Raw genomic sequence first — 21611 nt, forward strand, 5'->3', positions numbered from 1 at the left:
CAAATGCTTTTAGGAAGTGTAGAAGGGATGGTCGTCGTGGGAGAGGGCAGATGTTTACACGTGCCATGCGTAGTTACAAACAATCTGGCCAACCAACCACATACCTTCCGTCCATTTAATGAACTCTAACGCAAATCATCTTAATTGGCGACTTATTTATGCATAAATGTAGGCAATGCTACTTTTCTGCACTCAGTGTTATTGTTGTTGTTGTTTTAAATCCTTGAGCTTGACAAACCTCATTAGAGGATCTATAGCTATGACAACAATATTGAAATGATAGATACCAACAATTTTGGTTTTAAAGCTTACACTTAAGGTTATTTGTGTGTGTGTGTGTGTTTGTTGCTGTGGTGCTATAAAAATACATGCAAACATACCTATGGAGCTTTCCATGCAAACGGATCCTACATTGAACTCTTAATGAAATAAAAAAATTTGTTTCGATTTTTCTTCGAGCCAATCGCAATATATGAAATTGTGAAAATTTTAGAATTTTTTGGGACTTATTTTTCATAACTTGTTGGAACATCCTCCGACTTGAGTGTTGTTTTTTAAATTTATGAATTTTTGATGACTTACCTGAAATAAATATGAAAAAAAAATTATTAAAAATTGTATTACTATTTTTTTTTTATCTCTCATTTAAAAAAGCTTTATACATGGATTTTAAGAATGGGATTATCCTTTTTTTTATTTAAAACTCTTAACATAGGGTTATGCAAAAATATGATAATTTGGGACGAAATTTCATGGAATATTCGAATAAGCTTTTTTATAACTTGGTAAAAAATGTGCAGCGTTATTTTTAATTGATTCATGAATGGCTCAAAAAAAGTGCAAAAAGAAGTATTTTTGGTGTCCCAAAAAGCGTCGAATATAAGCTGTTTATGACGCTAATAATATGTGTCATAAACGAATCATATTCAGGCTCATATCATATATGAAATTAGGCTCATTTCGGCCGAGCACTACAAGAAGGGAATTGCTTTCATATCTGACTCCTAAACGAGCTCATTATGAGGGTAAACGCTCCGATTTAGCACTTTTGATTCCTTTTTGACTCCGAATATTTGCTGAGAAGATACCTAAATGCGAGCGTTTACACTATTTATGAGCACATTTAAGAACCCGAAATGAGTGTATTTCCCTTCTTGCGATGGTTGTCAGATATGAGTCTTATTACATACTTTAGGTGGAGCCTAAATAGTAGTCTGATGGGACTCATCACCAGAAATCACTTAGCTTTCTACGTTACATAGTCGTATAGAGATGGTAGGTATGCTATTTTTAGTAAAATTTATTCGAGTGATGGTAAATAGACCGTTTCTGCTTGGTGAAATTTTATTTAATGTTCCCTTTAGACCATCAAGACATTTTCCAACACTTCATATAAGCACATGCAGATCGAATTTCGAAATGCACGAACCTCTTGGTAAACATTTTGATACGCGCGACTTAATCCTCGTAATGAAAAAATATCTACTGACAACTTTAAATACGCAATGATTTGGTTGGGCCCTTTCCAACCTTTTACCCTTATCACAAGCTCCAATAATTTGGGTGGTTGGGTTGGAATCACGTCCTTTCCAACCTCCCAGACAACGCAGCTCTAATAATTGTTTGATAAATATAATACATCAACTGCTCGAAATCACATCCATTCCGACAGCACAAATGATCAATTCCCGCTGCTCGGCATCACAGTCCATCCCAACAACTGATTTAATAATATACATATATATTAGATAAAAACAATTTGTGAGCCTGCGAAAAAAATGGCATAAGGGTAAATTTTTCGACCATAACACTCCCCAAAACCGAAAAAAAAAATTTTTTTTTAAACTGTTATCGCCAACGTTTCTACAAGTTTTTTGAAAAAATAAATATTTTTTGGGTTTTGGGGAATGTTTTGGTCGAAAAATTGACCCTTTCGTCATTTTTTTCGCAGGCTCGAAAATTATTTTTTTGGGTATATGTAGTGGAACTTTTTTTCCTGAGCCCGAATCCAATCGAAAAATCGATGGCGCGATATCGGTTCACTTTCGTCCATACAAATCGACACAGGTTGATATATACATGTATATTGTATAGTATAAATTTGGTTTACTTTGTATGATTCTGCACAGTAAATCCGTAAGTAAATAAATTTGTAGACTAACTTTGTACACCGATCATATTTTGCTTCATATATGACTCTTTTCGTAGTCATTTATGTGATCTATATTAGGGATTAGGATTGGCCAGTTCAAGGTGGTTTTTGGACACTTGGGTGAAAAATGGGGAAGAATATCCTTCATTCATATTGGTTCGCAAACAGGTGCTTTGAAGGAAACCCGTTGAAGGATGACATTGAAACAAAATCATAGAAAGGCTTTTGGATGGGTATAAAATTTCAGCGAAACCGGCAGTACATAGGCCATCGCTCTTATGAGTTGGCATGGAAATGCCCATACACCACACCATGCTATATAAGTCAGTACTGATTGACTCTCTGATTGTCAGAATAAAATTTTGGTGCACACAGCATCAAAAAACGTTGACATGACTAAAATTATAAGCAAACGTTGTTGCAACTGTTGCCAATTAACTGATTATTGGCATAAGCGAGCGCCTGCACTGATTTGGAAATTTGATAACGCTGATTTGTTCTACAATTTCTTTACACACATATGTAGATATATATACAAATTATAATATACATACATGCATTCATTAAGGTCGCGACGATGGTTTGCTTTTAGATACTAATGCGCTGATAGATATACCTATCATTTACATGAGCTGGGGGGTGTGACAAAAGTTCGCTGTTAAAAGCAAATATTTTAAAACTCGGCACAAAGCGAAAAATATATTTATATATCGACAGCTGAGTGGAATGTCAGACTTTCTTGGCTACTAGTTCCAAAATGCCCTATCTCAGAACATTTTTCAGGATCCTCCAACTTTAGGATTTGTTTCAAAAGCGCCATTTCTCAGAATTCCGGTGAAGAACATCCTATCTCGATTTTTTTTTTCACAAACGCCTTATCTCACGACAAAATGTATTGAGTTTATGAGTATTTCAAACAAATTTTGAAACAGGGCGTTTTAAAATTTTTTTTTGAGATATGGTGTTGCCGAAACCGCGGCCGGAGTGATATTCTACTCATCAGTATATCTTAATAGCCATATATATGTATTTCTTCGGTACGCGTGTTTGTCACTGAACTCCTCCTAAACGACTGAACCGCTTTTGGTAAAATTGTGGGTGTGTGTTCAAGGGGATTTGAGTAGGCTTTAGATCAGGGGTCTGTATTCCATAGCACAATTGTGATCTCATTGCATAGGCATAAGGGCAATCACATTACATTTTTGGAGAGCCGTGCTTTAGAATTTTGTCCGTTTTCATTCTTATATTTGAGAATTTTTAGATTCCGTAAAGTAGACCAGGGGTAGACCTATTCTGAAAAATCTAATTTTTAGTCCGATTTGCTCGCAGTTTGCACGGCCAAGTTAATATTTGAGAAAATTTGCATACAGCATACAGGAGAATCTCATGACTGGCTTATTATTTGATGTACTTTCATTCCGGACAGTATACCAAGAACCGATCTATTTCAAGAAATCGAATTTGTGGTGCGATTTGCTCGAGATAGGGCACAGAAGTGCCTCTTTATCAGGCTTAATATTTAAAATACATTTCTTTCTGGGAAGTAGACCACGATCTTAGCTGTTGTAATAAATCTTATTTATCGTGTGATTTGTTTGAAAATTATTATTTAGACAGCGTTTCGTATGGTACATAACTTGATAACTCAAGATCGTAGGAAACAATTTTGAAAATCAAAGCTGCGTCAGTTTCGTAGATGTTTTGTAAGTGGGCTGTTTTAGTTCCAAATGTGACCCATTTCTCAGATATAGACCATTTCTCAGATATAGACCAAAATGTGGAACAGGATGAATGTGTTTTTAAAAGATGGGTATCAAATAGGACGGGATAATGAGGATTTTAACAAGGGGTGGTGGTAGTTAAGAAGGCAAAACAAGATAGAAATAAGGAAAATAAGAGAAAGGAGAGGTAACTGGAGACGGAGAGTAAAAAAATGGTGAGAGAAAGAAACATATAGAGAAGGTGAGGGAAAGGAAAGAAAATGGGAGTAGGAAATGGAGATAAAACGAGGGGAAAGATAGGAAGGGGGAGAACATAGAAAAGAGAAGGAGATGGGGGAAAATATAGCGAGATTGAGGGAGAGGAATTAAATGGTAGTAGAAGAGGGAGAAATCGAAAAAGTGAAAGGTGCAAGATATGGCGGGGAGACAGAGATTAAAAATTTAAAGGAGAGAGAGGCAAGAGGATACATTTTAAAACATGACAATGGGCTCTGTTTACTAATAATGGAAATACATCGCTGACATATTGTAGAGATCAGCGCGCATTCTCAAAATTGTACCTGCGTTAGTTTCATATACATAGTTTCGCATAGATATTGAAATCAGCCGGTCAAGTGAAGCGGGTATTCCATATTTGGTATAAAAATTCCAGATGAAAGGAAATTGAGGTGCGAGAGATGGGATGGGAGAGGAAGAGGGAGTGAGAGCGGGAACGGTAGTTGGAGTGAGAATGGGTTCGGGAGTGGGGGGAAGATAACTGGAATATGGGATGTATAAAAATAATAAGAAATATGGAAGATAGAGTAAAAGAGATTGTTATAGAGAGTGAAGCTCACTTTTGGAAATGTAGACAAACCAATTTTCGGACATAATAAGGTCTTCTTCAAAAAGTTAAAAAAAAACTGCTAGAACTGACGAACAGTTTAAAATGTATAGTCAAATACCTTACCGTGCAGAATATATGCGGGGAAAATCTATACTTAACATGAGCCCTTCGAGCACGCTACCACCACACCAAGGTAGCCTATATCTAACTGGATAGAAAAAGTTCTTGCTCACTGTTTCTTAAATGCTGACCGTGTTGAAAGTTCGCCACAACGTATGCGCTACAACGAGCCTTCCCACATTATTTGAGAAACTAACTAGATAATATATACACTGACTGGATAGCAACATGCCCTCATTGGGGCGTATGATCAAAATGCCAAGAGTACAATGGAGAAGTATATCTAAGTGTTTAAAAGACTTAAACTGTGAAAATTTTTCTTTCGTATGTTTCATTGGCCATTGAGTGCGCTTGTAATTCTCAACTGGTTAGTGAAATATTCTAAAGACATAGTTTAAAATTTGTATCCCAAAGGGGGGTTCTCAAAGCAAAATAAGGCGGCTCAATACGCAGCCAATACTTTAGAGCCCCCAGTGCTCGCCCCCAATTAATACATACAAAGGTACAACAGGTGCATAGCAACCTCTGTTGTTCTACAAGAACAAACAAATATAATAAAAAACCAATAATATAATTATAAAAAAGCAAGTACGGAAGGCTAAGTTCGGGTGCAACCGAACACTACATACTCATCTGCCAAATTACAGCTTGCAAAACTTTTAAATTACCTTCTTTTAAAAGTGGGTGGTGCCACGCCCATTGTCCAAAATTTTACTAATTTTCTATTCCCCGTCATAAGGTCACGCCATCTACCAATTTTAAACGCTTTATGCGTCTTTGGTAATGAATTATCGCACTTTTCCGGCTTTTCCAAATTTTCGATATCGAAAAAGTGGGCGTGGTTATAGTTCGATTTCATTAATTTTAAATAGCGATCTGAGATGAGTGCCCAGGAACTTACATACCATGAAGATACCTCAAATTTTACTCAAGCTATCGTGTTTACGGACAGACGGACGGAGGGACGGACATGGCTAAATGAATTTCTTTTTTCGCCCAGATCATTTTGATATATATCTTTGTCTATATCTATCTCGATTAGTTTACGCCGTTACCAGGTACCACTATGCGAACAAAATTAATATACTCTGTGAGCTCTGCTCATCTAAGTAAACAACTTTTCGCCCGCCGAATCACCAAAACTTAGACACTAAGTTACACATCATTAGCTCGTCGGTTCCATGGCACACTAGCACGTTTCAAATTCGCATGGAGGCCTAACACGATTCCTGTTCGATGGCTGGTGCCATCCGTAAAAAGGATTAACAAAATGTAAGTGGCATACTATTCTTTCGCAGGAAAGCCTATGAAATAGAAAGAAAAGATCTATTACGTTTCCTGGTAAATCCTGCATGTCGCGTTTTCTAGCCCGGTGCAGACACAAAAACCTAGAATGGTGTGGAAAGCTGTTCTCGGCGCACCACTATTGCTTATGGTACTAGATTTTTGGTTCTGAATATATTCCTATCTTTTAACTGGGGATTACTCTATTTGGGACTTTAATAATGAGCCCAATATTGCAGTGAAGATCAAATGTCCTCTGAACTAGCGGCACTAAGTTATCTGTACGGTTTAAAACTTTCTTATAGGGTTTAAAAATTTAAAATATTTTTCGAATCTATCACGCTAAATGAAAAATGTACATATGTATGTATGTATGTAAAAAAATAAAAAATTAAAAAAACCTGTGGAAGCTCTCGCTTACCAATTGAGCCCTTGCGGGGATCGAACCCGCGACCTTTGGATTAGAAGTCCAATGTGCTATCCACTGCACCAAAGGGCCGCTTGAAATACATTAACCTGAGCCATACATGTGAACAAAAAAAAAATTATATTGAAAATTGTTATTAGAAGCAGTTTACTACTATTTTAGAACTAAAGCGTTTACCCAAAATTGCAGCTGTTTCTGTAGGTGGTTTGAGGGTATGTACATACATACATATATGAACAAATAAACATGAGATGTTATGAATTATTTAAACAAGCGTTTTACAATAATTTTTTAGAAGCATTATTATGCGCATTAGCAATTAAAAATGCAATATAAAATAATTTCAGCAAGTTAAAGTTTGCTAGATAAAAGCTCTGATCCATGAAGCTTTTTAAGAAAACTTTCAAGTTTTTAAAAATTTAAGCTCTTTCGGGAAATTCGAAACGTGTATTCGTCCCTCGAAAACGAAGTTTAGAATACAGAGGGTTTCTAAAACCATCGTTAAGTTCCCCTCAAGAGGGGGCTGAAGGGGCGAGTGGATTCAATGGAAAAATGCAAATTCACCCAACACCAACGGTTTCAAAATGGACTGCGGTGTGGAAGCGCGTGCCTTCTGTGAATATCTTAAGGTCTCGCTGTTAGCCCGTCTACCCAATTTGGCTTGTATAATCCACACTAAAATTCTGGGTATAGAGAGGGCTTGTACATTCGTGTCAGGCGACTCGGTGGGACGGAGTGACTTCTGCACTTACTCAATTAGCCAAGCAGCGCTCTTAAAGCCTATCGCTCTCATCATTACGCCTTAGTCAGTCAGCAGCTGCAAGAGGTCGTTTCAAGCCGCAGCTAACTTCGCAAATATAACAATAATATGAGTACCTGGTCACATGAATATCGAGGGTAAGGAGAAGGCGGACGAACTTGCAAGGACAGGGATTCTGATGAAGGCTACGGAGGCGGTCGTTATGCATCATCCATATACATCAATCAAAAGAAACATACATAGCAGCATCAAGGAGTTAGCAGTCTCCAGTTGGCACTTCTCGGACACCTGCAAGATAACCACGTAAAGGACAGAGGACCTACTAAACAGGTCAAGCAAATTAATCTTTATGATCACTGCCACAATCACGGTGCACTGGTCACTTGGCCTGCAAGCTGAAAGAAAGAATATCCCTTTTAACAGCATTTGCAGGAGCTGCGACGAAGATGGCAATAAAGGAACAGTTCCGCGCTACCTGTGTGAATGCCCAGCTCCAGCACACATTCGATTTCTAACTATGAACAGGTCTATACTGCCAGAAACGAAGGTAGTAGCAAAATGCTATGTAAAAGATATGAGCAGATTCATTGTACGCAGCAAATGGTTCGAACGGAGTATCGGCTAGCCATACTAAAACAGCAGAAAGTGGTTCCAGGAGAAAAGTGTATCAAAATGACGCTCGGATCTTTGGTGTTCGGGCGGCACCGGAACCAGAACCATATTTTGATAGCTTAGTTAAACTTGAGATTGATTAAAGAGCACAGAAACTCAGAGTTTCGATGTAAAAGTGTTTAGTTATACAACTTGATTATACTTTACAGAAGTCACCGACGTAATAAGCAACACAACACAGGTGAATATATTTTTCAGAGATAGCCTAAAATAGGATTGCTTGTCGTCGTCAAAGTGTGCTGGCTTGGTGGTGCTCTATTACCATTTTTGTTAAAATTTTGCGGATCGAAGCTTCCTTCCCCGCGCGAAAGAGTTACCATTGTTCCCTGTCGGCAATATTGAACATCCATGTCGATGGCTTTACGCTATCGACTGACCTGCATTCTAGCGAGTAAGCATTCGAGATATAAACTTAAGTTCAAAGCCGTAATAAAATCCTCAAATCTACCGATGTCAACACTTGGTCCAAAGACGAATAGACGCTCATGCCACAAATAAAACAACTGGCCAGCCGCTTGTGTGCTACGTGTCTTCGCTATGGTCGCCGAGCTTAAAAGAAACACCCTGGAGGAAGCAGAAGATCATCTACACAGTAAGGAAAGGAAATGGAGGAATACTCCCGATAAAGCAGAGGAACGAAGTGCTGAACAGTTTCTTTTAAATACTCAAAAATCTGGGAATCTTAACAGACATCTGTTTGAAGTGGCTTCGCCTCCCAGAGAAATTAGGAGCACTATGAAGAAATCCAGAGCACAAGAAATCAGAAGTTTGAACCAGATGAGCATTAACAGGCCCCAGAGTCGTCCAATATTAGTCGGTAAAGTTCTGTGCCGATAAGTGTCCCATACCCGAAAGTCGCAATAGAGGAGAGCAGACTTTCTAAGGGAACACGCGTTACTTTGGCACAACTTAGATCTGGACACGGTAATGGTTTAAACTCTTACCGCCTACCGCCTACCACACCGTATGCCCTGGGTTCACACCCCTGACAAAGCAACATCAAAATTTTAGAAATAAGGTTTTTCAATTAGAAGAAAATTTTTCTAAGCGGGGTCGCCCCTTGGCAGTGTTTGGCAAGCGCTCTGGGTGTATTTCAGCCATGAAAAGCTCTCAGCGAAAACTCATCTGCCTTTCAGATGCCGTTCAGAGTCGGTATAAAATATGTAGGTTCCGTCCGGCCAATTTGTAGGGAAAATCAAGAGGAGCACGACGCAAATTGGAAGGGAAGGTCGGCCTTAGATCTCTTCGGAGGTTATCGCGCGTACATTTATTTTTTTTTATTTTTTATTCAGAATCCACGCGATATAGGCATTGTATATCCTGCATGAAATATGTCCCCACATGACAGCAACTACATTTTTAAATGGCAACGCCTCTAATATCCATGTCTCTTTGGCCAACCCTATTCAAACTTCAAGTTTCTTTGGACTTACGTTAGAGGACATCGATGATTGTGATTTCACCTGTTGGATGGGACGAAGCAGTGTTACAAGAAGAAGAAGATATTGTTGTTCCTGTAGTAGTAGCGATAAAGGCTGTCTATCAATTTCAAAACTTGACCTTAAAAGATTTACAGGCAACCCTAAAGGACACCAAGAGTTTCCAACTTGAGAGTGTAAAATAACGAAACACTTAGTCTTATCGATCTCTTATCGAACCTTTTTCAAGTTCTTCCTAATGGATTGCACAACACTTCAAAGCTTTTGCCTTCGCTACCTATTTCCCTTGGTGTGGGAGTGGGTGGCATTGCCAACGCTTTATACTCAATGCTACTTAAGGCTACTTATATTAGCCGCAAATTGCGGTATGCCATACGAGTTTAGTTGAAAGATTTCTAAAGCAGCAGAGGTACGCAATGCCAAGTTGCCGAGCAACGCTTGAAATTCTGCCTAGCAACAGGGCTAACACTGCGGCCAGCTAAGTACCGAGTGTGGGTGCTGTAAGTAGCATTGACTGAAGGTAAACATAAATTAATAGCCAATTAGCTGGATTTAGGAACACACGCAATGAAAATTTTATGGGGAGAAAAAAAAAATGAAGAAATATTGTAAATGCTACGTCAAAAAAAAAAACAAAAAAAAAAAAGAAGAAAAAATTCGTGATATTAAAATTAAATTTTTTCACGATGAATCGCGTCCAATAGTCCATCCGCACTTTGCTCCGCTGCGAATCGGTCTCACGTGTACCTGTACCGCTTTGCTATTTGTAAAAATTACACACCAGCTACGTCCGAGAGACCTCAAGCACCTAGCCATTTCATTCAGGATAGCAGTCAGTTTGTCTGCATAGTCGATAGTCCGTTCAAATGGTTTTACGAGCTCACTTGGTATCCTCGCGCTGTTTACTGCATTGCTGATGGAGCAGTCGACGTTAAGTCTGTAGCGGCAGCAGCTCTACATAGTAAGGCCACTGCCATGATACGGCCCGTCATGCACACCTTTTGCACAGCATGACATTATACAGTTAAACATTTTTGTTGCCCGATTCCAATATGCACAGCGTGTTGTTGTTTTCTCTTTACAATTTTATACCTTTCATGAAATGGAAATGATGGAAGAAGCCGATTTATAAAAAATATTATTGCTGTAGTATGCTATGTTATGTTACACTATGTTATGCTATGCCAAATTTTATGTTATTATAATTCTATTATACTATTTTCATTATTTTATTTTAGGTTATGTTATTTTATGTTGCAACATGTTATGTTGTGCAATGCTATGTTTGGTTTTACAATGCCACATAATGTTTTATTATGCAATACTATGTTTTGTTATAATATGTGCAAATGTAAGCTATGATATTTCAAAACATGTCACGTTAGGTTATGCCACGTTGTGCTATGTTATGTTCGGCTATGTTAAATGCAAAATTGCAGGCTACGTGTATATAAAGATTTGCTTATACTTTATGCTGTGTCTTGTGTTGCTTTTTATGTTATGTTATGCTATATTTAATTTTCTTTTTCTGTAATATAAATATGATGTGCTTTCTTATGTTAACTCAGAAGCTATGTTACGTTATGTTATTTTCTGCTTTATGTTTTGTTGTGCTTCTATTTATATTATGCTTTACTATGTTATATTTTCTTCCGTTATATGAGCACTTCATTATTTGTTGTTGTGTTAGGATATTGCCTGATATATGTTACTTAAGTTTCCATACGAAACTATCTCGAAGATCGCATCCGCGGACCATGAAAGACATATGCGGAACAGCGCAGGGACAGGGATCAATTCTCGGTCCACACTTGGGCAACGTCAGCTAGGGTGAAATATTGCATTCATTCTTAGTCGGATTGGAAGAAGCACGCATAAAGCTCAATTAGGTCATGACACGTGTAAAGAAGTGGCTATACTTGAGCGGGCTACAGTTGACAGCAGAAAAGACAGAGTTGATACTTCTGATACGCTGGAAGTTGGCCTTGAAACCTGGTCTGGATTAATTATAACAACAAGGAACATGCAACTGGGAAGGCATCTAAACAGGTATCCTTATTGAACAGGTTGACGGCAAACTTCGGAGGACTAAATGGAAACAAAAGGGAGCTGCTGATGAACATCATCCTATTCACGTTACTGTACGTCTCCGAACTGTGGGAAAAAACACCCCCCGGAAGAAGAATCGCTGTAAGCACACGGTTGCTACAACGGCAGTGCATTTTCCATCCAAACCCGCAAACACAAAAAAGAAAGTTTCCTAGATATAACTGCCTCCTTCATTTCTGTTATTATTGTTTAGAGATACTCCGGGACTGGATAGGGAACCACAACTATGACACTGCAACCTAATCATGAGCAGTCTAAGAATGAGCGTTCCTTAGAGACTCTACATATACTTGCAGCAAGCCAGTTCGATCTTGGATACTTCTCCTAGGTATTTTCAGGGTTTGATGAAGGCAAAATGCAATATTTGGGAGATCCCAATTATGTCTGCTCTTTATTTCGTTGTCGAGCTACTGACCCCTAACAGAACGCGATGATCAAAGCGCCACTGAGAGTAGGTCGAAAGACTTTGCAAGATTTCGAATTTTTCACTGAAATTGACAGTTAGTTCTGCGTTGTGACCTAATACTACACGAATACTGCTGCCCTGAATTGTTTGTAGAATTGTGATCTCTTTACGATGCTTAAGAGCTTATGAATAAAAGTTTCTTCTTAGCTAGGGTCTTGTGCCAAATACATAATGGCGTTGTTGTTGTTGTTGTTGTTGTTGTTGTTGTAGCGATAAGGACACTCTCCGAAGGCCTTGGGGAGTGTTATCGATGTTGATGGTCTTTTGCTGGATGCAGATCCGGTACGTTCCGGTATCAAGCCCGACCATCTCGGGAACGATTTGTTATGACCACATGCGACCTTCTAGGTCATTCCGCCCTTCCACCCCCTACATCCATGTGGAGTTCGGGGTTGCTCCAGCTTCGGCTTTTAATGAAACAGAATTCGCCACGAATAGGTGAGGTTGACAGTTGGGTTTGGAGAAGCTTATATTGCGCTGGCAACCGGAACGGTTGTGCTACACAACCCCTTGAATCTATTTGGTATTTAATCGCCTCTTACGACAGGCATACCTACCGCGGGTATATTCTAACCACCTAACCCGCTGGGGTTACAAGTCTGAAATTACAGAAGGGTTTGAGAATTACAAAATGACGTCTTCAATAGATGTGATCCTATGATATCCATAAATTTCGTGACGCGAATTTTGCTGCTTTTCGATCCTCTTCCCCGCTGCGTGAGCACCAGCATGCTTGCTCATACCCCGCCTCCAAATCGTGACGCTGAACTTAAACCTCTCCTTCCCCCTAGTTGCATCACGTCATTTATGGATGGCCCCCTTAAGGATTGATCGTATCTGGATGCTTAATACATTTCAAGAAATTTCAGCAAGAAGGATTTTAGGAATTTAGTCTTACAGTCTTTGGCAGCTTCGCGGCTTTGTCTGTTCGATTTGGCAAAACTCCTTAAACCTGTTTCCACGGGTTTAGAGGGGGTCGGCCTGATCTAATAGGCGTGACATTCATTTCCATGAGAAACTTCAATCAGCCCTGTTTTCTAATAACTGATAACAGCTTATGAAACGTGGTTCCGTAAGGATGGCCAAAGATTTCTGGGAGCGCTGCCAGAGCAAGCTTCTTTGAACGGTTTTGTGGGAACTTTTACACTTGAGAAGTGGTTTTGTACCTTTCATCAAAGGAAGGAAGCTCTCATTCCAGACGTACACTATACAGCCCTTACTTATTTATCTCCTACTTGATTTTCTGTCGATATTTTGTAGTTTCTTTGTTGCTGCATTTTTTTCTTCTTCTTGTGTATGGCAATGTGCTTACTGTTGTTGTTGTTGTTGTTAGCTATTTACAATTGGTTTTATTTCGACTTTTAAAACGTTCGACATTTTATGACCCTTTTCGGCTTGATGGCATTAGCCAGTCATATTGGCAGCCAATACCAACAACAAAATATGTGGCGTAAAGGCTAGCTATGCGGCTGATAGATCCACATGTGTCTATATGTATGTGTTTGATTCCCTATCTCTGCAATGTGCCTGTAAATCGTAAATTCCTGATGACCATCATAAATTGTTCGAACTTGATTTTAATGTGCCTTGAGTAGGTACCTACTCATTTACCTGGTGGATGGATGGCAGCATGTATGTATGTAAGGCACCCTTGCAATCACCCTCACTCGCATGGATGGTAGCGTGTAATAGCCTTAACGACTGCATTGGTGGCTGGAACAGCTGTAACTTCGCTTGCCTTAAGGGCCAAAAAATCATAACGATCCATATCATGTGTACCCCGGCACAAACCTTCTAATTTTTAGCATGTCAAGCATCACACACACGCACATCACACATACACACATACACGGGTGAAACAGAGCTCTGAAAAGTCAATGAAAATATCCATTAAGAATTATGAATTAAAATATTGAAATTTTTTTATGAGAAACGCATGACTTCAGAGGCAGGTGGTGGAAAAATGTGATAGCGGGGCGTTGTAAGAAAGCAGCGAAAATTTGAGTGCATCCAGTGGCTTTGAATCAGTTGTCGCTGAGAAACAAAACTTGCGTTGCACAGCGCGTTGTAGACTGCTATGAGGAGGGGTTAAACTCAGAGTTCCGTCCGTTTCTGTCGGGCTAAATCTTTAAATTTGGCTTATATCATATATTATTTCCGTCTTCTATAGTTCGTATTTGGCGGACCCTCATCTCAATTGTTTCACTGGACCTTCCCCAAATCCAATGCTAAGCGTATATCCATTAGTTACGTAGGCAAATATATATTGCTGATCGAGTTATGAAATCTCCGGGATCGACATACAAGTTGTTTTTGATCATTTTCGATCTGGGATTCTCATGCATTTCTGCTACCGTGAATACAAAGTTATGTCATGAATATTTTTTGAAAAAACGTATGCTGATTAAACGAAGAAAATGAGTTATAGAAACTCTCTTGAAGACAACGGTGCGAACTTTATATAAAGACGGGTCTAAGACAGAAAACACTACTCGATGCAACTAACCAATGGTCGGTTGGTTTGACAAACAACAAGGGGTGCACAAGCGCAATACAAAGCTTTATAACTTCAGAGCTTCTGCAACCCTATTCTCAACCACACCTATGCGAGTGGAATCCTGTTACAAATATGAAAGTATGAGCCGGACCCGTGTGCATATTGCGCAACCAATATAAAAATCTATTATCAAATATCAACAGAAATCAGCTGTTCTATCAATCAATTAAAACTTACAGCTTGCGCTGCCATCTAGCGTATGGTAGCAACTGCCGGTAATGCAGTGCAAATATTCACAATAGTGCCATAGTACAAATAGAGTTCTTTGTGTGCTCAAAATCGTTTATTTTTAACAAATTATTTTAATAAAATATAGCTAAACAAAAGCACTACAAATTGCTCGAAGCTCGCTAATAGCCCGAATCTCCATCTTTACAACCAAAACTTTATTTATAGATTTGGGTTCCAAAAAAGAGCGAAAAAGCGACCCGTACATAAAAACAGCAATTAGGAATAATATATATGATCACACACATAATTAGCAGGCGGGGCTCTGGTCCCACAAGTCGAAGTAGGGATGGAGATGGCCTAGAAGCTTTAATGTGGTCATATTTATCGTTGCCGAGATGATCGGGCTAGTACCTCAATGGTGTTTATTACAGGAACGTACCGGATCTATATCCGACAAAGGACCATTAACATCGATAACACTCCCCAAAACCTTCGGTGAGTGTCTCTATCGTTAAGGCAACAACAAAAAGGGGTGGGTTTGGTGAATAGGCTTTCAATGTCATATTTAAAGCATTATAATGATGAGTCACTTGAGAGCAGGAATTTCGATATTTGAATTGACTCTGCTTTTGATCACCGTGTACTCCGTGGTATAGTACAAGATTTATAGTACAAGACTAACGTGTTCCTCTTCTCTGGAGCAAGATAATAGCACGGCGAATTTCCTTCACACTTTTCCTCCATTTTCAGACTGCAGGGGATAGTTTTTCGGCGACTGTGTTCGTTATACTTCGTAGACCTTCTGATTAGTATCATGAAGAGGACTAGAAACCCCCCTCAGAATGTATTCGTTGTCGTTCTGAGCACTTCCCAGTGATAAATGAGGAGGATTCGAAACACATCTTTAAGGAGGTTTTAGCACTTTTCTCCTTCATAAGTCGAAGAAAAGATCCCGAAGTTATCTCTCTATACAGGCATAGTTTTAAACTATCTGATGAATGAGTTGTATAATGCGACAGTATTGCTGCTATCTTCTTCTTCTTCGTCTTCTTGTAGCAGTGCTTTCCACCATCCAATAGCTGCGATCACGTACAAATTCTGAACGATATGCTGTAACGGAAGTCCAAGGAAACTTGTGATGCTTTGCGCATGAGGCTAAGGGCGTTTTTATGCTCACGATTGCTTAACGATTGAGCTCTTGTGTGCCGTATCTCTTAATAGTGCTTGCGGAGATATCCTGTTATTTCGTTGGGAGGCGGTGCGGCATCAATAAACTGTCTGTGGGATGCCTAGGTTCCTGGAAATTTAAGCATTTTGTTTCTCTCTATTATAGCGAGTATTTCCGCCTTATTGTCTAAATGATGTTCTGCAGATATGCCGTGGCATTTATGCGTGCGATCTTTGGACAGTTCGGTAGCTTCCTCCAGCTGTAATGACATTTAACTTCACATTTCTGTTATCAAATACAAATAGGCTGCTGCAGGAATGGAATCGTATCGTTGATTGACTGTTACAAAAAGACCCCTGTGCGGTCGCCGTGGTGTGATGGTAGCGTGCTCCGCTTACCACACCAAGTTTTTTCAATTAGAAGAAAATTTTTCTAAGTGGAGTCGCTCTTCGGCAGTGTTTGGCAAACTCATCTGCTTTGCAGATGCTGTTCGGAGTCGGCATATGAGGAGTAGGTTCCGTCCCACCAATTAGTAGGAAAAATTAAAAGGAGCACGGCGCAAATTGGAAGAGAAAATGGGCCTAAAATCTCTTCAGAGGTTATCGCGCCATTCATATATTTATTTTTTCTTTCTAACTTCGCTTAGGAATATGGATCGCGATACACTGAGCCGTTTTAGCTTTTTATAAGATAGCAAATTCCTTCTTTAGACAAACGGTCAACAGAGCTTCCGAAGTATACAAAATGGGAGGAAGTCTATCTTGATCGTGATTTTAATGAGGGTATCAGAGGAGGCTCCTATAATTTATGTACCATCTTTTCATCACTTTCTATCAAGTTGAGCGGCCTTAGCTATCTTGAAACAGTAGTACTTCAACTCGTTTGCCATTAGCACTCGTATGAATTACTACAAATTTAAAGTTGGTCATATTCAGACTTTCATGTAGGCCATGCACTCACCTAAACTTGCTAAGGAGTAGGATCAACGCTCTTTAGAAATGATACCAGCAGGATTCTAGCCTTACCCGCAAGTCTGCCATAGTATCTAGCCAAACTTACTACCACAAAAAGTAATTATGAAACATTTAGTTTTGCTCCCCCCTGTACTTAGTCTGGGTACGCCCATGCATTTATTGATGATGTGTGAGCGCGCTTTACCCACAAGTATTTTTGTTCCTTCACTAAATCATAAATCGTTTAAATGCCATTGGTTTGCTTACTCGCTCGCATAACATTCATAATGTAAACTCAAATAAAATTTTTAAATAAAAACAGCGCTTTTGTAATATTTTTATTTTTTTCTATTCTTGTTTTTGTTTTCCAACTTGACCGTTTAGGGTCAAGAGACATTTCGTCGCTGCACAGTGTACGAAATTCGAAATTAGGATGACAAAAATCATAACTTGAAAACTAACGGATATAAAATTATTAATTTTTCACATATCATTCTCGTGGTGAAAATTTTTAAATATAGGTCCATAGTTTCAGACGCATCAAGGTCAAACGCCTCTACATCAAAGGAATATCCCGACGCTAAGCATTCTAGTATCACATGAAATCGTTGCAACAGCTCCAAATTTATTCCGGTTATTTCTGCTGACTTTTCTGAATTTCTAAAAAACGTCCAACGGTATTGCCGTTATTTGTATTTCCACATGATTGCTTTGGCATATCTACTAATAACCCCATTTCCGATCTAAATTTCTCCTGAATAATAGTTTTTCTCCGCTGTATCTTGCATTTATTTTATGATCGCCGAACTTGCCATGATTTAATTTCCAACCTATAAGCTATATGCAACAAACATTCCATAAATCTTATCCACGAGTGTAACGGCGACAAGCCAAATTCTAAAAGTTGAGGATCAAGGTTTTTATACCTTTCATGAAAATGAAATGGTATATTAATTTCTTCACGAACACAAAATGGTAAGTCCTTAAAGGAAAATAGATAGACCCACCATTAAGTATACCGAAATAATCAGGTTGAAGAGCTGAGTTGATTTAGCCATGTCCGTCTGTCCGTCTGTCTGTTTGTATGCAAACTAGTCCCTCAATTTTTGAGATATATATATATATATGTAAGGCGCGATAACCTCCGACGAGATCTAAGGCCAAGCTTCTCTTCCAATTTGCGTCATGCTCCTCTTGATTTTTCCCTACAAATTGGCCGGACGGGACCTACATGTTTTATGCCGACTCCGAACGGCATCTGCAAGGCAGATGAGTTTTCACTGAGAGCTTTTCATGGCAGAAATACAATCGGAGCGCTTGCCAGACACTGCCGAGGGGCGACCCCGCTTAGAAAAATTTTCTTCTAATTGAAAAATCTTATTTCGAAAATTTTGATGTTGCTTTGCCCGGGAGTTGAACCCAGGGCATACGGTGTGATAGGCGGAGCACGCTACCATCACACCACGGTGGCCGCCATTTTTTGAGATATCTTGATAAAATTTGGTGAGCGGGTGTATTTGGGTGTCCGATTAGACATTTGTCGGAACCGGCCGGATCGGACCACTATAGCATATATCCTCCATACAACCGATTTTTCAGAAAAAGAGGATTTTTGTAATATCTTACTCAATTTAACAGATTGAAGCTTCAAACTTCACCATATAATTTCGTATACTGCACATATTGTTGCCTGAAAAAATTGATGAGATCGGTTGTATATATAGTATATATCCACCACAACCGATTGTTCAGATAAGAAAATTTTCGTAATTGCTGCCCTATTTTAAGAGCTAGAGGCTTCAAATTTCAACCAATGCTTACGTATATAGCATATATTGCTGTCTGAAAAAATCATACAGATCGGTGGTATATATAGTATATATATGGTGGTATATATAGTATATATATATTTTCGCAATTTTAGCCCCATTTTAACAGCTAGAAGCCTCAAATTTCACCGAATGCTTACGTATATAGTATATATTGCTGTGTCAAAAAATCATAGAGATCGGTGATATATATAATATATATATGATGGTATATATAGTATATATATATAGTATATATATATATATTTTTTTTTTGCAATTTCGGCCCCATTTTAACAGCTAGAAGCTTCAAATTTCACCAAATGCTTACGTATATAACATATATTTTTGTCTGAAAAAATCATAGAGATCGGTGGTATATATATTAAATACCCCATATAAACTGTAATTTTTGCCCCTTTTTTACGTCTAGAAGCTTCAAAATTCATAAAATTTCATCAAATAGTTACGTTTACGTCATATATTGTTGAAATACGTGATTCGTGGTCATAGTTTTTACACGCAGACCACAAAAAACCTGAAACTTTGCATCCTCACACAGATTACCTACCTATTTTTTATTTTATATTTATCTTAAAAATCGTTTAGGTATGTAGATCTGTTCACTATATATTTCTTATCTTATACATCCGATTATTCGGAGATTACGAATGGGATAAAATTATTGTTCAGCCCCATTTATGAAAGGTATGAAGTCTTCGGCACAGCCGAAGACAGTCCCGTCCTTACTTGTTTTTTGATAAAATTGAAGTATTGTTCCTTTCCGTTGGTTTTGCCCCACACAAATAACATACTTGGGACGAATTATAATTGGAAAGGGCTGTGCATACCTTTCCATCAATCATGCATAAAATTACTTTTGGGTGGACATATATACTAGGACGTTGGACGTCATCAACCAGCACGTTTACTTTTGTTGGGGGGAGTTCTGCTATTTGCTCCTTGATATATTTTACCTCCATTTTAATTAAGTCAGTGGTTTCCTTAGCAAACATTATTTTAATAGGACGACAATGTCGAGATGAGTTCGGAGCAGGATTTTGGTACAGTATCAACTTCTCTCCTTTAAAATTGTTCACATACATTTAAGTCGGAACATGGTATATGCTAAATAAGTTTTCATCACTATTACGCTCGTCTGACCAATTTTACTTATAAAGGCTTTGATTTGCATCATCGCATCCCCATTTAAATAAAATTTGCAACTCATTGCCGGTACATGAGTCTAGGTTCGCTTCTAAAACATCATTACATGAAGCACACAACCTTATTATCGTGTGATCTATCAACGACTGTAAATTTATTTCAGCGAATGGTACCGCACAACTGTTTTGCAGCCCAAACACGCTCATATGAGGGAAATAAATTAGGGCATATATGCTTGGTATATTGCTTAAGCAACCGATATTTGTTTATGTATAAATCTAAATCCAAAATCATCGCTAACGCCTCATCAGGAGAAAGAGTCTCAATTTTATTGCTCGCTGTTCTTAACTTTTTAATAGCATTTCCCCTTTCTGGAGATGCGAAAGCAAGCTCTTTTACTATTCCTGCTGAGCTTCTCTTCCCGGACGAGCGCATTTGCATTTCAGCTGCTAAAAGTAATTGACTTTTGTCAATGTTTCCTGTAAGTTTCTTAACTTTTCTTTCTTTACTTCTTTGACTGCAATCATCGAAGCTTATTGCAGGTCGACCTCTGGGCTGGCTTTCCTTCACAGCAATATTTGTAAATGAAGAAATGTAGATTGTAACTGAAAGCCATTTATCATTATCATGCAAGAAGCGAGGTTTTACTCTATACGCTTTTGCCCATTTTCCTTCAAATTTTGAACATATACGGGAGGAAAAAAGTTCAAATCTATCAAAATCTATAGTTGTTGTTGATCCGCTACTAAAATTCATGGTTATAAAGTTACATATTTTCTCGCAGCTATCTTGTTTAAGGTTAGATAACCATATATCAAAAAAAATTCTATGCGATATTTTAGAGTCGCTCATATTAAATTTTAATTTTCTCACAAAAGTGCAAGTATGTGCAGAGTTTTATTTCTTATTTTTAAAAAGAAATATATGTACGTTATATATATGTTCCTTGTTGAGGTGAATGTTGGTGGAGTCAAAAGATCAGAACCGCTGAAAATTATATTTTATTAGGAATCACTTGCAAGAACATGCATTGCGTTTTTCATCTGTAAACAGTTACCTTAACTCAAAACACAAAAATATAAAAAGTTTAACCAGAGAATATATTAAGTTATCTCCACTGAAAAAATGTTTAAAATATGTTTATTACTTTCATAGCTATGGACTACTAAAAATTGCACTAGTTGCGTTCGCACTAAGTGTGTTTTTGTTTGTTTATTTTTCCTCCCATTCGCAATACCGCTAGAAATATATAAACAAAAACTAGTCGCAGATATGCTTTTTCTGATATATCTTGACACTCTTTTTTGTAATGGAGTAGCCAGATTAAAAAAAAGGAATATTAAAAAACCATTTTTGTCGTCTCAAATTTGAAGATGGAACACTGTGCGCTGGTATGAATTGTTTTGCTGCAGGGTCATGACGTTTGTGTAAGTGTTAATTTAATGTGACGTGATATAGTACATATCTGCCTTCGAAGGCGGGGGTGAACAGATGCCCATTAAAATTTTAATAGTTATTTATTTATTTTCGTATTGGTTATTGCGACACCTCTTCTGGGTAGACGACACATAAAAGTAGAAGCTGTCATGCGCTGCGTATTAACTATTGATCTATAGTAGGAGATTTAAGTGGGTACGTTTATCATGTTGGATTAACCTAATGTGAGGTATCCATTACTTGAGTGAACAAACTCACGGTATTCATTTGCCGCTTTTCAATAGGTGCAAGTTATATAAATATTTAAGGTATAATTTGGTTTTGATCTATGAGCTCACTTAAATGTTAATTTGGTGAAATGTAACAGAGCCCGG

The 21611-nt window shown here is 38.2% G+C and overlaps 1 non-coding gene across 1 annotated transcript; it reads right to left on the minus strand.

Annotated features, from left to right (window-relative positions):
* Window positions 1–6528: 6528 nt before the first annotated feature.
* TRNAR-UCU (transfer RNA arginine (anticodon UCU)) lies at window positions 6529–6602 on the minus strand. Its single transcript has one exon. It is a non-coding gene; the product is annotated as a tRNA-Arg (tRNA).
* Window positions 6603–21611: the final 15009 nt, after the last annotated feature.

Source organism: Eurosta solidaginis, chromosome 2 (assembly GCF_040869045.1).
Source record: "Eurosta solidaginis isolate ZX-2024a chromosome 2, ASM4086904v1, whole genome shotgun sequence".
Lineage (NCBI taxonomy): Eukaryota > Metazoa > Arthropoda > Insecta > Diptera > Tephritidae > Eurosta > Eurosta solidaginis.